Below are 22,837 nucleotides of genomic sequence, written 5' to 3'. Positions count from 1 at the left end.
GAGATCCACTTTTCTTCTTTTTCTTCCTCAGAGTGTATGTGCCATATAGTGGATCCCTGCCCCCCTCGTCTCTCTCTGTTTCTATGTCTGTCTGCTTGTCTCTCTATGGCTGTCTGTTTGTCTCTGTCTCTGAATGTCTCTCTGCATATATATTTATCTATATGCATATATACACATGCATGTATGTATGCATATACACATACCATGTGTGTATATTTGCATATTACATATATAAATATATAATAAATATGTGTTGAATGAACAAATAGTGTTGTCTTTTTCATCTATGAGTATGCTGTATGTCCCCTGACTTCTTCATGAGAGGGAAGGGAGAGAATGAGGAAAGAAAGAATAAAATTATACCCCCAAAATTCTCAAAATAATAATTTGGTATTAGAAAGAACATGTGGTATAATAGTCAGAGGTCTGGAGTTTTTATTTGTTTTTTTTTTTTTTAAGAAAATCCTGTTTATTAAATTTCTATTTGGGTTACACAATGGGCAAGTCACTCAATTAACCTCTCTGGGTCTCTGTCAAATGGAAGACAATTATTTAGTTTTAGACCTTATCTTTTTAATTGGAAGAAGTTAGGAACTTAGATAGACAGAAAAGATTATTTTAAAATAATCCCTTTGTTTTACACATTGTACATGTTCCAATTATATTTGAACATGTTTACCACATTCCAATTTTTTTGAGTGTAAATACAGTGTAAAGAAAAAAAAAAAACTACTTCTGTGGAACTTTGCTGACAATCTTGTCATAATTCTGGAGGGATTTTCAGAATCCCCAGTTATCTGTTTACCACTTCAATCAAGAGGCTCAAGTACAGCTATACTCACATATCAGACTGGAAAGACCAGTTAGTGCTAGAAGCACTTACATTCATCAGTGTAGTTTTTTAGACTCTGAAAAGAAATACTTTTTGTTCACTCTGGTTTAAAAAAAAAAAAAAAAAAAAAAAAGGAATTTTTTTTCTTCTCTTTCATTTTTTTTTTAAATCTGGAAATTTGCTTCTGACATTTCTACAATGAGGTAGATCAGAGTGGAAGGAAAAAGCAGGCTCTTGTCTCTCTAATTGCCTCTTGCTCTAAATACTTCCTTTCCTCATGTGACCTAATGAAAAGTCCCAGAAGGGAATGTTTTTAGAATTGCAAATTTACTTTCTCACACAGATCTGCTAACATACTGAGGAAGTAGAGGCACTGAGGAAATAGAGAACAAATAGGTAAACACAGCCCTTTGGAAATTTCTTCACATTGGCTTGGGGTTGCAGAACTGGGTTCAAGCCAACAAAACAAATGTGCTCAGCTGATGATTTTCTTTTATACTCAGTCTTGATACTATCAAATAACTCCAGCAGGCAGCTGCTTGGGCATCTACTTCCATGCTTGCTCATAGAATCAACTCCGAAGAATTAATTCTCTGAGTAACTAGCATTGATTCTTATTTGGTGTTCATACTGAAAGATGGAATGCCACTCTCAATCATAGGTGATCTCTTTGAAACCTTTTATACCAGTGGTCCTCCAACTTTTTAAATAGGGGGCCAGTTCACTATCCATCAGACTGTTGGAGGATCTGACTATAGTAAAAACAAAAACTCACACTCTGTCTCTGCCCCTCAGCCCATTTGCCATAACCCTACAGGCTGGCCTGCAGGCCGTAGTTTGAGAACCCCTGCTTTATATGATTTAAGAAATAGAATGTTCAATTCAAGTCTTAAATATTCTAGCTGTAGAGTTCTAAATGCTTTTTACAATCAGCTTAGCTTAAGATGAGAATTTTGAGAAATTAAAAGTAAGAATACTTTCTGGTTCTTCAACCTTCACAAATCAGCATGTAATCTCAAATTTCAGTGGAAGGTGGTGGTGAGGGAAACAAATACATGAGTTACATAGTAATCAAAATGCTTAATAAATTTTTTATCATTGCTAGTTTTGGAGCTTGTCTACATTAATGGACATACCACAGAAGGTCTGTTTTCCTTTTTAGTCAGACTCCCTGGGGAAATTTCTGTTAAAGAAAGTGAAATTGTCTAGGAGTCTGATACCTGCCAACTTCCAGGTCCTGTCTCTGGGAGCTGCTGAGTAACTACAAATAGCTTATGGAGTAGATTGTAGTAAAAGGACTTTCATTTAGCTTCATTCATGTTAAAACATGAACCTTACTAGGAAGAAGTTGAATTATAATGATTAAAAACACATTTAGTAGTCTGATAAGTAGCTTCTAAAGATGACCTTGTATACAAATGTTTTATTTGGCATATACACACATGTATGCCAGACATACATACAGAAATATTATGGCAGTCCATTTCTATCAACTGTCTTTTCATTGTCCTATGCCATATTGTTCAAGTCTTATTGACATTAAAGTTTTAATCATTTTGTGTAGAAACTTTTCTAGAATGTATTATACACTTCTCTGCCTTGATGATATTGATGATTATTATGAACATTAACATTCAATGGTAATATATAATGTTGCACCAAGGGATGCATTGAGGCATGTGAGAACTGTCTTTAGCAATTCCAAAAGACTCTTGATGGAAAAATATATGCACATCCAGAGAAAGAACAATAAAATCTGAATGCAAATTGAAGCATATTATTTTTACTTTTTTGTTGTTCTTCTCTTTCTCATGGTTTTCCCTTTTTGTTCCAATTCTTTCACAAAATGACTAATGTGGAAATATGTTTAATATGATTATATATGTACAACCACTATCAGATTGATTGCCATTATGGGGGAGGAGGCCAGAAGGGAGGGAGAAAAAATGGAAATCAAAATCTTATAAAAGTAAATATCAAAAATTAACAAATAAATTTTAAAAAGAAATAAAAATAAAATAAAATAATAAACTTTAAAAAGCAAACTGGCAGTTTATGATTATTTTTCCATTTATAAATAAGCAATACCTGAGATTATTAAATAGGTTGTAATATATCAGAATTAGATAGCATCTACATGTATTTAATCTTTAATTCATCTCATTTGAATCCTCCTCAACTTAATTCTTATTTGAGTTAATGAAAAGGTTGAAATTTTTATTTCTGTATTACTGAATTGTTTTTAGTTACAGTATACAGTAATTGGTACAATGATTTACAATATATCAATTTTTGATATTCTGCCTGAATTGCTTTATGAGTAAATAATAAAAATAGCTAGCTTTTACAAAGCACTTAAAAGTTAAAAATCATTTCACAAACATGTTCTCATTTTATCCTCACACTCTCTTTGCTCTTGGTGACCATATTGACTTCTGCGGATTTAGTTATTATCTCTATATAGAAGCCTGTGAGATCTTTATATTTTCTTATTTCTCTCTTGAGCTCTAGTTCAGTATTATCACCATTCATTGGTTATTTCCTATTAAATGTCCTATAAACATCTGAAATACAACATGTCCAAAACAGAAAGAATTGTTTTGCCTTTGTCTGTCTTTTCTCACCCCTAAAAACATCCCTCCTCCTAACATAGTGCCTGGAATATTTTGTTGTTCAGTTGTTTTGCAGTCATATCTGACTCTTTGTGACACCATTTTGGGTTTGTTTATTTGTTTGTTTGTTTTTGACAAAGATCCTGGAGTAGTTAGTCATTTCTTTCTCCAGCTCATTTTAGAGATGAGCAAATTGAGGCAAACAGATTTAAGTGACTTATCCATACTTACACAGCTAATAAATGCCTGAGGCTGATTTAAACTTAGGAAGATGAGTCTTTCTAACTCCAGGCCCAACACTTTAGTCACTGCCCCACTTAGCTGCTACAATCTGGCACATAGTAGGAACTTAATAAATGTTTATTGGCTACCATTTCTAACTTCCCTATTACTGTTAAATCAACAATTATCCTACTAAAATTTGGAGTCTTCCTCAATTCCAATTTGTCCCTTCTCACTCATCCTTTATATTCAATCAATTACAAAGCCTTGGTGATTCTGCTGAACCTCCTTAGCAGGTCTCAGATACTCATCACCTCTCACCAGGAATATCTCAATAGACTCCAGGGGTTTATGCCTTAAGTCTCTCCTGCAATCCAGAATCTTCCACACAGCTGCCAAAGTGATGTCTCTAAAGATGTCTGACCACATCACTTCCTTCTTCATAAAAATTCCAATGACTCCCTGTTACCTCTAACATAAAACATAACCTTTTGAGTGTGGCACATAAATGCACTTAAAACACTTTGACACTAGCCTATCTTTCCTGACTTTTAGATATTATCTCACTCCATAATTCTATGGTCCAGGCTGATGAACCCACTTGTTGTTCTCTGTCCATGACATTGCATTTCCTATCACCATTCTCTTGATGTTTTGTCTCTTACCTTTGCATCCTAGAAGACGCAGCATCATTCAAAATTCAGCCCAAGTGTCATATCCTGAGTGAAGCTTTTCCTAGTCACCTCAGTCACTGGCTCCTCCTTATTAAAGGTAAAAAATAAATTATTTTTATTTATTTTGCTTGTATATATTTTGTTTTTATTTATATGTCTTTTCCTCTGATAGAATAAAGCACTTCAAAGTTTAGTTTTCATATATCTAACACCTAGCACAGTGCCTAACATATTGTAGGTACTAAAATATTTATTGACTGAGGTAAAAACAAAAAATATCAAGAAAATCCTTTCAAAAGAGTTCTACCATTTAAGAGTTATGTGATCCTAGACAAGTAATTTAACCTTAGCCTTAGTTTTATAACCTGTAAAATGGGGATATGATAGCATCTACTTTTAACAGCTGTGGGAATCAAGTAAAATAATATTTGTAAGGTATTTAGCAGAGTTCTCGGTATATGGTGAACCTTTAATAACAACTTGTTCCCTTCTCCTTTCCTAAAGGATTAGTAGCATCATTTTGCATATATTCCAGAAAAGAATATTAAAGCTAAAGAGCTAAAATACAATAGAGCAAGCATATCATTTCTATTCAAGTATAAAGCATTCATGGCTGTTTCAATGCCTTCATCCTTTAATCACTGTCTGTTTATTAAACATTTATATACCAATGCAAATAAGACATAGTCCTTGCCCTACAGAACTTTGAAATTTAACAAGGTAATGAGTTGGAAAAGGGAATATGGCATACAAATATGCAACATACTACCCCAAAACTAGAGTACCAAACTAGAGTATCAGCAAGGGAGGAGTATTATTTGAGATAAAAGCAAATTGATATGTAAACCATGTCTTTCTCAATATCATCTTCCTTCATTATATTCTTTTACATTTTTTTAAAAAACCTGCCACTAAGAAAAAAACAAACTCTAAGAATATTTTTAGTCCAAAGACTGGAAAACCATGAAAGTTAATTAAGAAGGCTAAGGTAGAATTGTAAAGTTAATGAAATTCACTGGTCCTGGAGCAAAGCTAGAAAAATGATAAAATGCAAAACTATTATACAAGTTTAGAGACAACTTTGCTATTTATATTAATTTAGTTTGTCCAGACCTGTGGTTTTACTCCTTCTACCAATATAGGTCAATAGCAATCTATATTCTTTAAAATGTTGTACACTTAAATACCTAGAAGATATTATCATTTCCAGACATATCAACTCTATACTAGAACTCTTTCCTAGAAACCTGAGATAATTATTGCATGTCACATTTAGATAATGGAAGCTATTACCTGTATGGGCTGAGTTCCATGGAATATGACTTTCATGGGAAAACCAAATATAGTAACTTGGGAAAATTTTCAGACAAAACTTCCTAGTTAGCAATGGAATGCATAAAATGAATTTAAGAGCATAAAAAGGATTATTTTAGAAATTGAAATAAAATAGAGAAAAAGCCAAAATTGCATAGGTAATTACCTCATTGTTTTTCTCTGGGTAAGTTTACATTGTGTTCAAAAGCAAAGGACATACTTTGTGCCAAATATTCATTGTAAAAATCAAAGTGGTTTTCAGAAGCTTTATGCCAGTGAAAATTAGTGGGGGGTTTTCTTAATTGTTAACTTGTTAATGTTAACTTTGTAAATGGAATATTTAATACAAATTCAGTGCAAATTCAAATGCAAATTCAGTGATTTCACTGGCATATTCTATCTACCACTGTAAATTAAAATCAAAGTCTCAGAGTTAGAGCTCTCAGAGACCATCTGATCCAATCATTATACCTCTTGCAAAAAAAAAATTCATTCAATCTTTCTTAAAGAACACCAATTAGAAGGAGCACATTACTTCTGGATTTAGCCTATTTTGGACAGAATTATCTATCTAATCTTCCTTTGAACAAATATTCATTAAATACCTCCTGTGCACCAAACACTGATAGATGCTGTTAATTGTGGAGAAGAAACAAAAACAGCATGTTTTCAAGAAGATTAAGTTCTAATGAGAAGAAAAATTTTAAATAAACTTAAAAATAAATAAAAAATGGTTACAAAGTAGTAAGGGGAGGAGGAGTATGGAATGAAGATCTTAACAATAAGGGAATTCAGACAAGGCCTCATGTAGAAATTGGCACTTGAGCTGGGCCTTAAAGTAAGCTAAGAAGCCTAAAAGGTAGAGACCAGGAAAGAGTGCATTCCAGAACACAGGGGTACAATCAATGATTAGAATATTTTTCCATATTAATCATCTAACTTTTCTCTTTTGCTCCTATTCTTAGATTTAAAAGCCAAACAGAAAAAGCGAGCTCCTTCTTCCATATTGTTCTTTCAAACAATCAAAGAAAGCTATTTTGCCCTTCTCTTATGTTTTCTGAGCTAAATATCTTATTTCTTTTAAGTGACCCTTATATATTTTTGTTGCTCAATCTTTTGTTTGTTGATTTGTTTGAGTACAAAGCACTAGTTTACCTCATTGCTTTGGGGGATAAGTTGATGTTGTTTTTAAAGAACTAACATTATATTTCTTCAGTAATCATATCCTGTTATTAAATCTTGCAAAAGATGTTAGTTGAGATGCCATTTAGTTTTTCAGACCATTAAGTCAGTAAGCTTTGGTTCAGGTTTTATCCCCTATTATTCAATTTAAGAGTAATCAAGCATTAAAGGGTATTATTTAGCTTAAATTGCTTTTCCTCTGTTCTTTTGTATTTTTTAAAAATCCAGTTGTTTGAAGTCTGAAAAATCTACAGGTGCTTTTGTTCATTTTGTTCATTTTGTTCATCAAGGCATTATTAGGTCTCCACCTTTCCTGGATGATTATCAAATGCCAGTTTTTAGATAATGTAAATATAAAGATATTTCATTCCATCACATTAAAGCAGCCAAGTTTCAATACATCTCTGGAATTTTTTAGGTTTTCTACTTAAAGACTGAGAAAGCAGGGGTAGATAGGTTGCACAGTGGATAGAGCACCAGCTCTGAAGTCAGGAGGACCTGAATTCAAGTGTGACCTCAGGCACTTAACTTTTCCTAGCTGTGTGATCCTTGGCAAGTCACTTAACCCCAATTGCCTCAGGGGGAAAAAAATGACTAGGGAATCATCACCTCAAACAGGTTAGAAGAAAATGAAATGAATATGAGTGCCCTAAATTTTACCTGGAATCCTAGACTGCTGGAATTGGAAGTAATCATAGAGACCATCAAATACATTCTTTTCATTTCACATTTGAGGTCTAGATAAGTGAATTGCCTTTCAGGGAGAGTCACAGGACTAGTTAGTAGCTGAATTGACATTTAGAATAAAAAGCTTTGGACTTTCTATGTTGCTCTTTCTCATATACCATATTTTCTTAAGAGAACACATTTGACCTAAGTGGTCAAAATTATTTTTAGAATAAAAAATGTAACAATGCATTTTACCTCTATGTTCTCCAACCTTATTATGTCAAAAAACTATATGTCAGATTGTATTTCAGTGAACTTCAATGGACTTTCCTAATGCTTTTGCTTGTTTTATAAATGCATCGTGTAAAATATTGTTTGAAATAAATGTGTCATCATTTGGGGCTTGGAAAGATTTTTAGATATAGAAATTTTCATTGTAATCTTATTAGGATATATTCTAAATCTAATCATTTTTTTTCTTTTTTCTTCCCCCTACCCCAAAATGGCTACCATTAAGACACAAAAAGGAAAGAGACAGAGACATAGAGACACACACACACACACACACACAGAAGAGAGAGAGAGAGAGAGAGAGAGAGAGAGAGAGAGACAGAGAGACAGAGAGACAGAGAGACAGAGAGACAGAGACAGAGACAGAGAGATAGAGGTAGACAGAGAGAGAGTCAAAAAATTATTAAAATAAAATTAGTCTATACATACTCCTTTTTTCACTTCTATTTTTTAGTGAGGAAACTGGGATAAGTGCCTTGCTTAGGGTCACACAGCTAATCAGATTTTTAAGAGTCTGTGGGCAAATTTGAACTCAGTTCCTCTTGACTTTCTTTAGAGCTGGTGCTCTAATCATTGCACCATCTAGTTGTCCCTTATTTATCAGTTCTTTCTCTGAATGCAAATAGTGTCTTTCTTCATAACTAATACATATTTAAAGAAATAAGTTCATAGACTCCCATATTAAAAAAAAAAATTCCAGCCTTAGAATTCCATTGATTGAAGAGAGCTATCAAGACCACAAATAAGGGGACAGGATGCAAAAACAATGATAGAAAAATGGAGTGGAGGAGATAATTGAGAGTGAGAGAAAAAAAACAAATCTTCCCTCCTTTCTGATTCTGACCTTGCCCTATTTTTATTATGTATTTTACTTGTCTCTCTCCTTAAGAATGAAAACATCTTGAATTTAAAAACATTGTTATGGAAATTGCATTCAGAATTGAGAATATCTAACTTTACAGATAACCTTTCAGGAACAAGAAACATATTTACTCTCTTTATAGGGAATTCCTAATTTCCCCTAATTTTTGTGTTCATTTTCTCATTTCTTAAAGAATAGAGAACAAATACAATCACTCCTAGTAGTAATTTCATAGTGAGAATACCTTGGAGGCAATTTCCCACCTTGGGATTTACTAGCTGCCTCATTGCTTCAGAGATCAAGAAGTAAATCTTTGTCTCCTATTAGCATGCTACCATATGTGAGACAGTCATGCGAGCTAAATTAAAATGCTGAAAAGGAAAAATGTGTGACTACACATCAATACTGCTGTGTTATTTTCAGATGCTGTACAGTGGAGCCTAGCTAATGATTTTCTGTTCCATTTCAATTCATTATAGCTGCATGGTGATATGTGATTCCTATAGAATACAATAGAATGACTTCAATTTCTTCAAACCATTTTCATCCTGCTGCATTGGTTCATATTGGAAAGTTCCTAAAAGGAAGGAGCCAGATTTTTGGTTATAGTCATCTATAATGACTAGAACATAGATATTCAATAAATATTTATTAAATGAATGAATACAGGCAGGCAGAAATGACCTTTTCCTATTTAAAAATATAGATAGTGTTGCATGGTAGATAGGATGTAGAGCTTGGAGTTAAGAAGAACTAAATTTAAATATCCCATCTCTACCACCTCAGCCTTGTACAACATGTCCAATCTCTCTGAAACTACTCATATGGAAAAAGACTGACAGCTCATATCTCCTTCAGGGAGTTCTTAGGAAGATTAAATAAGATTGTGCTATAGAAAAGCATTTTGCCAACATTAAAGAGCTATTTCAATGTCAGTTACTCATTTGTTTGTGCAATTAAGTTACAGCATGCTTTAATACAGTGGTTTCTAAATTTTTTTTGTTCTATAAACAACTTCCAACAACAATAACAAAAACATATTCTGAATCCAAGAGTAATTTAATAGACTGTTCATAATGTTCTGCAATTACTTTACTGCTTGAAGTGCTATTAATTTTTTTTTTCAATTGAAACCCCTTTAAACCATTTTAGGAATTTGCAAATTTCCAAAAGGGACTCAAAACACTAAATAGGAACTATTGCTTTTAGTAAAACTTTCTATTCTTGTATTTCACAAAATCTTAAAATTAGAATGGAAGGGAGTAAGAGTTCAGCCCTGACTGTAATTGTTCTTTTAACATAATCATTTAGTCTTGTCTTGAAAATTAGTGATATGGGGTTCATTCACCCCCTTATCCCAAGCTCCTCTGCAAATTTGGAAGGTAGATAGGCACAAATGGAAAGTGTCCTGCATTTAACAATCAAAGAACTTAATCTTGGCTCTTCTACATACTATCTATGGGATCTTGCTCTAGTCACTTGACCTCTATGGGTCTCAGTTTCCTTATCTATAAATAATGGGGTTGAACTAGACCCCTTGAAATTTTTTTTTGTTTTGTTTTTAATTTCTAGCTCTGTTCCTTTGATCTTTTCTTTGGGTAGTTTTAATGGCTTGGGAAATTATTCCTTATATTGAGTTGAAATCTGCTTGCTAGTAATTCCTACCCATTGTCTTACTTCTGTGCTTATTCAGGTATTAATGGACAGAAAAGTAAATCAGCAGGTCTCCTTTATTTCAATTTTAAAAGAAATGAAAAAAAAAAAAAAACTTCCAAGAAGTTAAGAATCAAGTCAAGGTGGGTGTCATCAACATTAACAAAGAAATCAATCACATTTATTAAGTACCTAGTATATGCCAGGTTCTATGATAAAAGCTGAGGACACAAAAAGACAGTCCCTGGCTTCAAGGAACTTATAATCTAATGGAGATGGTATCCAGAAAGATAGTCAAAAGTAGCAGAAAGTTCAAAAAGGATGAGGATGGAAAAAGACATTGCATTCATAGACTTGTCAATAACAAGATCACTAATTTTAGAGAGTGAAATTTCAGTTGAATAATGAAAATGGAAGCTACACTGCAGAAAGTTGAGAAGAAAGAGGAGAGGTGGAAGAAAAGTATAGACAGCTTTCTTTCTAAAATTTTGTCTGAGAAAGTAAACAGATGATAACTTGAGCAGATGTTAGAACCAAGGTGAATATGAATAATTTATTTATTTAATTAGTTGCTTTATTTATTAACTGGGCAGTAGAAATAGATGATCTCTAGTAACCTCTGACCATGCAAAAAAAGCATGTCATTAGGGCTAAGTCTTCTCCCTTCTAAAGTTACAATCCATTTTTGTCTGGGTAAGATGTTTTTTGATAAAAAAAATTTTGTAAGGCTCATTCATTGTTCACTTAAGGATTTCCCCACCACCACCACCAAGGGAATAGAAGTTGGGGATTACATTTAAAATTATTTCTAGGTTATTTTTAATGTTTTTTTTTCTTTTCTTTTCCCAATAAACTTTGTGGAAGCTATAGAAATAGAAGTTTGGTCTATTGTTTCTATGAGAATTGTGGAGAAAAGATTATAGCAAAATCTCCACATAAAATGTATGCATCTAATCAAAGACTAACCTATGTGTCACAGAGCAACAAAAGCCACCTACTTTCAGAGAAAAGAAGGCAAAAGAAGACTTAATGGAAAAGGTAAGACTAGCTGGACTGCATTGATTGGATAGTATTTGGACAGGTGATGGGGAAAGTAGAAGGTATTTCAGAGAGGGAAACAACTTAAGGAAGACAGCATAGTGAATCAAGGAAGCCAATCTCTCTACTGTGGTGGGTAGAGAGGAGTATAGTTCACCTTATCCCAGGGTACAAAAGGAGATTCCTTTATTAGTAAATTTCCAAAAAAGGAAGGGGAAGTACTCCTTAGCCCTATCCTTGAGAATATTTTCTCTGTGAGTCTCTTATTCTCTACTAAGGAGGGAGAAAAAAAAAGTTGGAAATATCCAGCTGACATTTAACTTTTCAGTTGAATGATCTCATAGCTGTGTGAATTTTCTTTAGGTTTCCAGAGTTATCAAACTGATTGTCATATTGAATTGCTTAAGAGCATATCTAGTCTGCAATGAGAAGCTATAGGATGAAATTTTAGACTTTCAGTAACTGTCAGTTTTCATTCAAGTTCCCAACCGGATAATTCACAAATAGAGAAAACTACTATGGAATGGAAGAGATGGCCGCCTTCTCTAATAAAATAAATAAAACCATTCATGCTCAAGAAAAGCCAATTCAGTGTTTTTTAAGTCTATAGGCTATCAGTATTTCCCAGAGGGAAGACAATTTCAGTTTGGGGATAAACTGGGAAAGATGAGAATAAAATGCTTTTTATCTTCACTTTCCCCTTAACCTCTAAGTAAAATAGATGCTGGGTAAAATTAAAGGGGTAGGGCTAACCAGATCTGAAAGTAGATTGGCTGTCTGCTGTACTGGAGGAAAACAAAGAAGATCATTAGAAAGGTTATTAGAAGGAAATTAAACAACTACTTGAAATTGATTGAGATACTGCATCCACTGCTTTCTGCTATACTTATTCCTTAGCTCTTTTCACTAAAAGTCCCTCCCTGAGCTGATTCAAATGCTAATGTTTAGCCATCTGCTTTTTAAGCTGGAGCATGCTGATAGGTCACATGACCCCAATTATTATAATTATAGGCTTTTGGGAACTAGTCATTATATTGGACCCATAGTAAGCATCTGTCTATGATAAATAGATGAAAAGTACTAGGTTATTTTGTTTTGTTTTGTTTTTTTTAAAGTATTTTCTATGTCATTTACCAAAAACTAATGAAGCTTTGTTTCCTAATACATGTATGTATATATACACACACATATATACACATGTATGTGTATATACACACATGTGTATATATGTGTATGTGTGTGTGTATATTTGGATTTGGGTAAGAGATTTCCATTTTCCAAATAGTTAACTTTCTCAAAAACAACAACAAAAAAAACCCAACAAAACAACTCTACACTAAAATGATGGATAAAGCATCTTTTGAAAAGGAAACAATGAATATTATTAAGCAGCCTCCACTGGTGTATTATAGTGACCCTTTCTTACTTAGATAATCTTAATTCTTTACATACAGAGAACAGAAAAAAAAAAAGAAGGGAAATTATACAATGATTACAGATTTCTAGCAGAATGGTTAGTGATATTAATAACAGTAGTGATATTAATAAATGAGGATATACAATTAACATTTATGACCTTGTCTTTAGCATTTGTTGCCTACCTTCATTTATTTTCTCTTAATAAGGTCATTGTGCCTAGTCTTATTAGAAGTAATGAGGAAAGTGGACTCACTGCTTTAAATTATATGCATACATCTATGTGTGTGTGTCTTATACACATATGTACATATATATATATATGTAATCACATATATAGTCCAATAAGACATCTAAAAAGATAATTATATACATCTTCTGAGAACACAAACCTAATTTAATCAGTTTTATTTTTAACCATGATTTTAAAATGATCCAAAACTCATTGCATAATGAGCATCTTTTTTTATTTTATTTTAAGAGCAGATGATACTATCTAAAAATTACAAAATAATAGATATAGCAGCTAGATTTCCTTAATCAACTATTCATGATCTGTAGCCAAATATTTATTAGTTGGGTCTTTAAAGACCATTTTGTGTTTGTAACTAAGGCAGGCTTACTTGTTTCCTTGGAGTAGCTTCTAAAATACTTAATGCTCTCTAGGTCAGGAACAGAGTGTCAGATCGATTTGACAGCACCTCCCCTCATCTCTTTTCCTTTTCATCAAAGACTATCAGTCTTTCTGTCTGTCCCTTATTACCCTTTTTAATCTCCTGTCCACAAAAGAACCAGTACAAGGGATCAGCCTCCGGTTCCAGCTGCAAGGGGAGGGATAACAATCTAGCCTTTTCTAGATTCACAGGGAGGGAAAATCAAGGAGGCTTCCCAATGTTTGTGGGGGTATCAGCTGGTACCCAGTGCCTTTTAAAGATAACATCAGATTATATTCATAATACAACTTCTCTCCATAGCCTTGAAAATGGGATCAAAAGAGGACTTTTAAATACAGAACTCAGATTTCTTGATTACAGAAATCACTTTTGTGCATTAACCTAATTCAAAATAGAATTAGAATCATATCTTTAGGAAAGTAGGATTACTTGAAGTCTGTGCTGTCCTGCCCTGCCCAGCCCTGCATTTTAAATACAGCACCTTATTGCCATTTCCAACTTTCTCATTTTTTAGGCAGTCCATTTATAGAACTTAGTGAATAAGAATGGTGAGTAGACTTGCTATTCACTAACTTCCCAGTAAAAATGATGGGCACCATCTGCCTGACCAGAATCATCCTTGTGTGCCATTCACCAAGAGGGGCCTCAGATGTGACAACAGAGGAGAGGAATGTCTGAAGAAAATGAAGGATAAAAGAGTAACACAAACAGACTGGAGATAATTTGAACAGAAAATCATGGCCCTGACTATGGAGGCAGGGCAGGGGTCAGGGAACATTATAAACAAGGACAAAGCAGAAACTATGGAAATAAATTACAAGGCAAGATTATGAACACAGGCCATCCTAGGAAGCATAGGACAAACAAACAAAAAAGCAATGACCTGGAAGATGTTTCATAGATGGATGTAAATGGATCATATTATAAATTTAACATATGCTCAGTAATTGGACTTCTATTTCTAGGGTCAGTAATTTTCTGTTGCTTTTTATGCGCTATTTAAATGATAGTGGAGATGGATACAATAAAACTTCCTTAAACAGTTAAACATCTCCTTAGAACTATGTGGGTTTTTGCTATTCAGTAACTGTTCAAAGTTAAACATTATTTTATACCAAGATCTCCAAAGAATTTTAAGAGAAAAGAGAAAATGTTTATAAATCACTTAGCATGGTGTCTGGCATATGTTGTTAAGTTGTGTTTGTCTCTTTATGACCTTGTATGGAGACTGGAATAGTTTGACATTTTCTTTTCCAGTTCATTTTACAGATGGGGAAAAGGAGGCAAACAGAGTTTGAATGACTTGTGCAGGGTCATACAGCTATTAAGTGTCTCAAGTCATTTTTGAATTCAGGTCTTTCTGGACTTCAGGTCCAGCTCTCTATCCATTGTACCATTTAGCTGTGATAATTTTATAAATAAATACAGGTATATATCTCTTACAAAGGCCTAGAAATATTGATAGATTTTTATATATGCAAATTTTTAAATATAACTAAATATACATATATTTAGACATATGTACATACAAATATGCATATTCTAGATATACATATATATGTCGATATATATGTATGTATATACATTCATATATCCAAATATGCATTAACCTATCTTATTCAAATTAAAATTAGAATTGAATTTTTAGGGAAGTAGACATATCTCTATGTAGAAACATATATGTAAATATGTATATATGTCCATATGTCTAAATAGAGAGATATACAAAAATACATAAATCTAGATGTGTTATATATGACTATATATTATGTAATATACATACATATCTATATCTATGTATCTATGTATATGTGTCTATATATAATGCCCCAATTGTATATAGATGTTTAAAGTACTTAAAATTACGTTATTTTAAATCATCTCATAATGTAATAGATAAACTGTATAACCAAATTTATTAATGTTAATAGCAACAGAACTTTATGTTGTCAAATATCTTTTAAGTTCATTTCCAATCCCTATTATGTGAATTGAAACCAAAAAATGTGCAGTTATATTTGAAGCTTATCTATATGTTATAGTTAAGATAAACACACCCAGAAAATAGATAATAACTAGGACTAAAAATCATTACTTTTCATTTCTGAAATAAAGAATGTAAGGAAAAGAACATTGATCCCTGAGAGTCAAAAATATGGGCTCAAAAATGGCTTTGCCTCTGGAGCTATTGATTATCCCTAAAATGAAAAGATTGAGAGGAGTTTGGACTAGAGATAGCCTCTGAGCTCCTTTGCAGCTCTAGATTTCTGATCATATTAAATTTATTTTGAAGTACATTCCAGCTTTAAGTTATTATGGGTTTCTCTAACATTGAGGGATGATTTTTTTTTTTAAATAAAAGATCACTTCTGCTATCATTGCCTTCAACAACACCATCATTAATAGTAGTAAGTATCTGCAAAGCAATATGCTATGGACAAAGCCCAATAAGCAGTGTTGGGCGTTCAAGTAATTAGATTACCAACAACACAACAAACACTTGCAGCAGAAGCAAACCCAGTGAACATACATTGCTAACTGCATCACGCAGTTGATAATTCTGTTTCTTTGTTTTTATTTCTTTTGCTAAGTGACTTGAGTCAAAGATTGAGTTGCCCCAGATTTCCAGATCTGTCTTTGATTCACACTTAAGCGCCTACTCCTATTCATAATTTAAATTCAACTTTTATAAGAATCTATTTCGAAAAGCCGTGACTAAGTATGGGAATTCTTAAATAGAAAGTTAGTGGGAATTAAAGGTCTGCTTTTTCTTCCAATCAGGTTTTTGGGGGTGGATTTTTTTTTTTCCTTTTGCTTTCCTAGTTTAGAATGGTAACAGAGATGTTTTCCTCCCTTAAGAGAATTTCTCTGGTGTTTGCTTTGGGCAGCTTCTCACTGCTCTAAATATATACCTTTTAAGCCCTCTTAATTTTTATTTAAAATAGTGAAACAGCTTTGTTCTATGGAAAGCCTACATAATATAATGTCTACTTGGCAACTTCTTTTGGTATCCACAAGAATTGGCATAAAAACTACAGAAGACCGTTTGAATGCTTAAAATATAAAAAGACTTTCATTTTGGAAAATCCTATGATTTACATAATTCTTCAAATTTAATATTCAGTTTAAGCTCACTTTAAACATGTAGCTTTCCCACAGATTAAGACTGTTTACCTGATCTTTTTTTTTTTTTTTTTAAAGTAACATACTTTAAATGTGGCAGTAAGAAAAGAGAAAAGAGAGAGTTGTATATGTGAAAAGAAAATCTAGGACTGTGGTTGCTATGACATTTTAACTCTCTTTTTTGCAATTGTTTCCTCACCAGTCTTACTTTTTTGCTGCAGTATTGTGAAATTAATGTTTATTGTTGGACCCTAAACCTCTTGTGCAGGGCGAAGAGAAAGTTGGGTCAGGGCTAATTGGTATACATTAAGAAGGCTGCTGGTCTGTATGATGTCTAGGCTTCAACATAGGTTTTTTTTTTTCCTCTTTTATACTCTCAACAGTATCATTACTTATTGATTATTTTTGATAGACACCATGAAATGGGTGAATTTCAACACAATTCTGCCACTTATTGGCTTATAATAGACTTAATCAAAGAACTTGTTAACTGTATGTTAAGAAAAAATGTAATTAGTTATATTTTAATGTAATTTTCAACTATATGCAGCTTATCTCAAAGGTCTTAATAACATTTTTAAACTGTTAAAGCTGTAAGACTTTGGGGAAACCCTGTATGAATTTTTATATGTACATATATAATTATATATACATATACACATATATAATAATATATACATATATAATTATATATACACAATTTTGAATAATGAATTATTTCCAACGTTATATGAATATTCACTTTTGTGATTTGAAAGCATGAAAGTGTAGTCCATCTTTTACATAGGTACAACTTTCCTGAACCAATTGTTTTTAAAATGTAGAATTTATAATCTAGTTGCAATTTGGGGCAGATACATTTTTGTACATTTATACACACAAATATTATATTTACTTTTCAATTATAAATTTTGAAATAGTCTATAAATATATTTTACAAAAATACATGAAATATTCCTAACTTCATTTTTCTTTAATTTTTAAGTAAGCAAAATTTTATGCTAAAATTATTTTTAAAAAACCTAGCAAAAAGAAAAAGTACTTGTATTTTAAGATCAGTAAATTTTGAATAGGTTACATTAAATGAGTTTTTTTGTTAAAAGTTCTAACTTGCAAGGTTTCATTTTATATTTACTACAATATAAATTATAATAATATATAAAATTATAAAATGACATGTAACATAATATGAAATATAAATTATGTTATATGTAATTTTGATTTTTATGTGTTCTTTAAAAACTTTTTTCTAATTTTATGTTTCACTTGTATATAAGGCAAGGAATATTTGAGATATTTTTGCACATTAATGTAAATTTCATATGAACAGTTTAGGTGGTCTTTAGTTATTCTCTCTTACCTATATTGCTCTACTTGATTCCCTCTATTATTCTCCTTCTCATTTCCTTTCCACTACTCCTGTTCCCTTCTTTTCTGCCCTGCCACTGGGACAGATTGGAGTTATTGGCTTGGGTTTTGCTGTTGTTTTGTTTTGCTTTGTTTTCCATTGAACCTTAAACTCAATCAAAATGGCCATGGATGGAAAAAGGCCTGTTTAGGAGTTCAACAGAGATTTTTTAGGATTTAAATATACCATCACATTCATCAGGGTTTACTTAGTTTCCATTTTCAAAAAAAAAAAAAGTCAGAAGAAATAGATTATTTTGAAAATTCTCAAAACAAATGTGTTGTGAAAATCAAATGAGATAGTGTTTAAAAAATGTTGCCAGCTGAAAAGTGTCATAAAAATATAAAAGAAGATAATGATAGGTAGTGATATAAATCTCTTTAGGTCTAAACTTATTAACATCAGTGGTTGCTTTTTTGTTCCAGTTTTATAGTTCCCAGAGCAGAACAGTACATTGCAAACAGCAGGTTCATGGTAAATATTTGTTGGATTGGATTGGATTAGACCTTAGTTTCTTAATCTGTAATAGTAAAGAATTTGGGTAAAATGAACTCTAAGGTCTTTTCCAGTAGTGATTTTTCTGCCTCTCCATCACTAGATGTATAAAATAGGAGATCAAGAGACATCTGTCATTAGTAAGCCTCATGACCTTTGACAAACTCCCTAAACTAACAGTCAGTCCAGTCAGTCCAGTGTGCAAATCTGCCTGTGTGGTTAAAAATGTTCAGTGGCAGCACCTGCTCAATGTCAGTTACAGCTGCTAGGAAGGAGCTGGTTCTGCCAAATGCTCTTTTATTTAGATTTAGTGGTGGGGATGTCCAGGAGCAGAGAGGAAAGGCCTTTTGGGTCTTTTGAACCATTGACACAGATTGTCCCCCTTCTAGTGTTTCCACAGCTCCCAGCTATACAAAGTACTAAACAGGACAATTATAATAGTTCATAGCTTTAATTTGGGAAATTAAATATAACCCCAACTATACTCAATAAACATGATATAATGTCCAATAGAATGCTAGCTCCTTTCCATTGAAATTGTTTCTGAATGAAGTGATTTGAATTTGTCTTACATAGAACTTGAAAACCCTCTAAACTTCTGATGGTGCAGTTTCCCTTAATATCTAAACTCCCATCTTGCATCCCCACCCCCACCCACCCAGTCTTGGGGGGAAAAGTCTCCACTGGAGTAACTGATTTGTTCCATTTCCTGTAGGGACTTCTTGTGGTTTCTGGTTTCTAGCCAATTCTATTTTTGCATTCAATTTTCTCCCTGTTATTTTTTGGTTTCTAAAAGGATACTTTTCTTTGACATTTTGTTAAAGTGAAATTTCTCTTAAATTTGTCAAGACTGTAAACTTTCAAAAGCCTGGAAAAAGACATGCAGGTGACAGATAAATGGAATTAAATTTGACAGAAGCTTTTTTTTTTGAGTTCTGAAAAGTAGTGGCTGGACATATATTGTTGTCATAATCAGTACTGAATCCCTTTCCACATGGATACTGGACTATTCTCTTTATTAGTTAATATATGCATTTTGTGTGTGTATGTATATATTTAGAAATGCATACATACATTGTTGTTCAGTTTTTCTGACCTTTCTAATTCTTTGTGTCTTTGTAGATCATACAAACCATGGGGTTTTATTGACAAAGATACTTGAAAGGTTTGCCATTTCTTTAATCAATTAAGGCAAACAGGGTAAGTGACTCACCTAGGGTTACACAGCTAATAGGTGGCTGAGTCCAGATTTGAACACAAAAAGATGAGACTTCCTGATTCTAGGCCTTTCACTCTATCCACTGACCATCTGCTGCCTATATGTATGTATGTAAGAGACATGGACACTCACACACAGACATGAATACACAGAGAGGGGGGAAGAGAGAGAGAGAGAGAGAGAGAGAGAGAGAGAGAGAGAGAGAGAGAGAGAGAGAGAGAGAGAGAAACAGAGAAACAGAGAGAGAGAGAGAGAGAGAGAGAGAGAGAGAGAGAGAGAGAGAAACAGAGAGAGAGAGAGAAACAGAGAGAGAGAGAGAAACAGAGAGAGAGAGAAACAGAGAGAGAGAGAGAGAGAGAGAGAGAGAGAGAGAGAGAGAGAGAGAGAGAGAGAGAGAAACAGAGAGAGAGAGAGAGAGAGAGAGAGAGAGAGAGAGAGAGAGAGAGAGAGAGAGAAACAGAGAGAGAAAGGGAGGGAGGAAGGGAGAGAGAAAGGGAGGAAGGAAGGGAGGAAAGAAGAAGGAAGGGAGGGAGGGAAGGAGAAGAGAAAAGGAGACAGACACTGAAAACATGAATAAGGAATCTAGGAGTCCAGTGAACAACCTAACAGGTAACATGTTGAGGGGAAACAGATAAACTGGGGAATTACTATTTTATATGAAGTAGGAAATAGATGTTTAAAAGAACTCTCATGTAGGAGAAAAATCTAACCAAAGGAATGTACAAATGACTCAAACTCTAAATATGGGCACAAGGAGATCCTAGAATTAAAGAAAAATCATTCTTGAGCTTTTTTAAGATAAGACTTTCTAATTTTGTTTGCTTAAGATATGTTAGCATTTGCAATTTGAGAAGCAAGAAATCCACATAAAATTACATGGAATTTACTGTACTCTCCCAGCAAGAAATTTATGAAAATAATAATAAATAACATTTGTAGAGCTTTAATATTTCCGTGGCAATAGATTTAGAGCTGCCAGAGACCTTAGAAGGCATATTATCCAATCCTCTTGTTTTATAATTGAAGAAACTGAGACCCACAGAAATTAAGTGACTTGAGCAAGATTAAACAGATATTTTCTTCTTAACAAGCCGATAAAGTAGAAGAACCCAAATATTATTTTTATTTTAAAAATGAAAAAAAAAATGAGTCTCAGAAAGGTTGACTGTTAAGTCAACCTTTGGTAAGTGATGGCAGTGGGGCTGGAATTCAAACTTTCTGATTCTCTTTGATTTTATGTACTGATTCCTAGGAAGGATGAGTGATACAGTAGAAATGTTTTGATGTTTTATCAGTAATCCAAGTTAATTATTATGATTGGTTTGTCTTTTTTCCTCAGGCAATTATGAGATTCCAGGACTCAGTATATATATATGTTTCTCTTTCCTATGAAGTGGGCCTTTCCTTTGGAATCCCAGCCAAGTTCTTAGATTCCTGAATTTAGACACTCCCTAGAGGGAGTGATGAGATCTAGACCACGCCCAGGGAGAGGAACATTCTTGGGAAGAAGTGACTTGGTGTGATAATGATAATGATAAACTAGGATCTTGTAAAGACCAGAGTTCAAATTTTATCTTCTGCATTGATTAGTTAAAGGCAAACTATGGGCAATTTGTTTGACCCCTATGAGCCTGGTTTCCTTAAAGTTGTTGATAATAATGCCTTATGGTACTTGCCATATGAAGTTCTTGGGCCACTTAAATGAAAGAGAGTTAGTTAAAGTATATATTGATGACATTTTCTAGAGAAGTGATAGTGCTGTCTAGGAGGCAGCTAGCTAGTACATAGATAGAATAACAGGCCAGGAAGACTCTACTTTCTGAGTTCCAATCTGGCTTCAGACATTTTCTAGGTATGTGATCCTAGACAAATCATCAAATCTTGTTTACCTTAGTTTTCTACTCCTTAAAATGAGCTGGAGATGGAAATAGCAAATTTCTCCAACATCTTTGCTGAGAAAACCTCAAACAGGATCACACAGAGTCAAAATAACTGAAAAATGACTGATCAACAAGTGCTTCCTAGAGTAATATGGAAGATGGACATATGAAAATTTATAGAAAAGGACAATTTAATTTTTGCCTTGATTAATTTAAGTCAATGTAAGGAAATCCAATTCAACATATAATGCAATCAAAATTATTTCATCTTTAAAATGGGGATAATTATAGCATCCAATTTACTGGATATGTTATGTGTATCAAATGAGTTAACTTATGTAAAGTGCTTTGCAAGCTTAAAGTACTATATAAATAATAATAATTATAATTAGTGTTATTATTGTTATTATTACTATTTAATGACCAAACTGAGTAAGGAAGTTCCCTAGCAGACAATAGGTGTGTATCATGTACAAAAGGAAAATAATTAAATCATAAAGAGATATTGCTCAAGATCAAGGATAAAATAAACAAATACATATACATAATCTATTTGTATACACACACACACACACACACACACACACACACACACACACACACACACATATATATATATATATATATATATATATGTATATATATATATATATATATATATACCTAAATATTTTTTAGTAAATCCACTGATTTTAGAACTGATTACCAAAAAAAAAAAAAAAAAACAAAAACAAAACACTTCAAGAAACTAAAGGTTTGACTTTTGGGGAATTATATCATTAGTTCTGCAGGTGAACAGTAATTTCAGTCTAGAATTGAATAGGAGGAAGAAAGTAGTTTGAATTGCAGTTGAAAAACTACATGAAATTTTAAACAAGCCCAAGCTGCTACATAACACAGAAACCCATCTTTTTGACACTAATATTCTTTTAGCAAATTATAGCTCCAGTTTGTCCTCTTGGTGTTCTATCAAAAATGCATGTGACTCAGAGAGAAAAGCTGATTTGGTTGAAAGATCTAAGTTGGATACAATATAATGCCATCAACAATATATCACAAATTATTTGTATGAAAGAAGTGGCATATGAACCAGAAGAAGAAGCAGGCAGGTCATGTAGCAAGAGCTGAGTGTCGCAATAGTAACCAGACACTATTGGCAGACCTAGAAAACCTCTAGTACATTGGGCACCTCCATTATGGAAGATGGGCACTCTTCTGGAAGAATAAAGCTTGTATAACAACACTTAAAAAAAAAAAAGTAACTTAATGAAAC

At 33.0% G+C, this 22,837-nt stretch overlaps 1 protein-coding gene across 33 annotated transcripts in view; it reads left to right on the top strand.

Moving 5' to 3' along the window:
• MAP2 (microtubule associated protein 2) overlaps positions 1 to 22,837 on the top strand; it is a 352,478-nt gene that overhangs the window by 100,085 nt on the left and 229,556 nt on the right. For all 33 annotated transcript variants that reach the window (XM_074298861.1, XM_074298858.1, XM_074298859.1 and 30 more), the window contains one exon: positions 4,345 to 4,437. The gene's annotated coding sequence lies outside the window, so the exon portion shown is untranslated. The remainder of the gene's footprint in view (positions 1 to 4,344; positions 4,438 to 22,837) is intronic.

Source organism: Sminthopsis crassicaudata, chromosome 3 (genome assembly GCF_048593235.1).
Source record: "Sminthopsis crassicaudata isolate SCR6 chromosome 3, ASM4859323v1, whole genome shotgun sequence".
Taxonomy (NCBI): domain Eukaryota; kingdom Metazoa; phylum Chordata; class Mammalia; order Dasyuromorphia; family Dasyuridae; genus Sminthopsis; species Sminthopsis crassicaudata.
The sequence above is the reverse complement of the archived record's forward strand: the minus strand, read 5'-3'. Positions and strand labels throughout refer to the sequence as shown.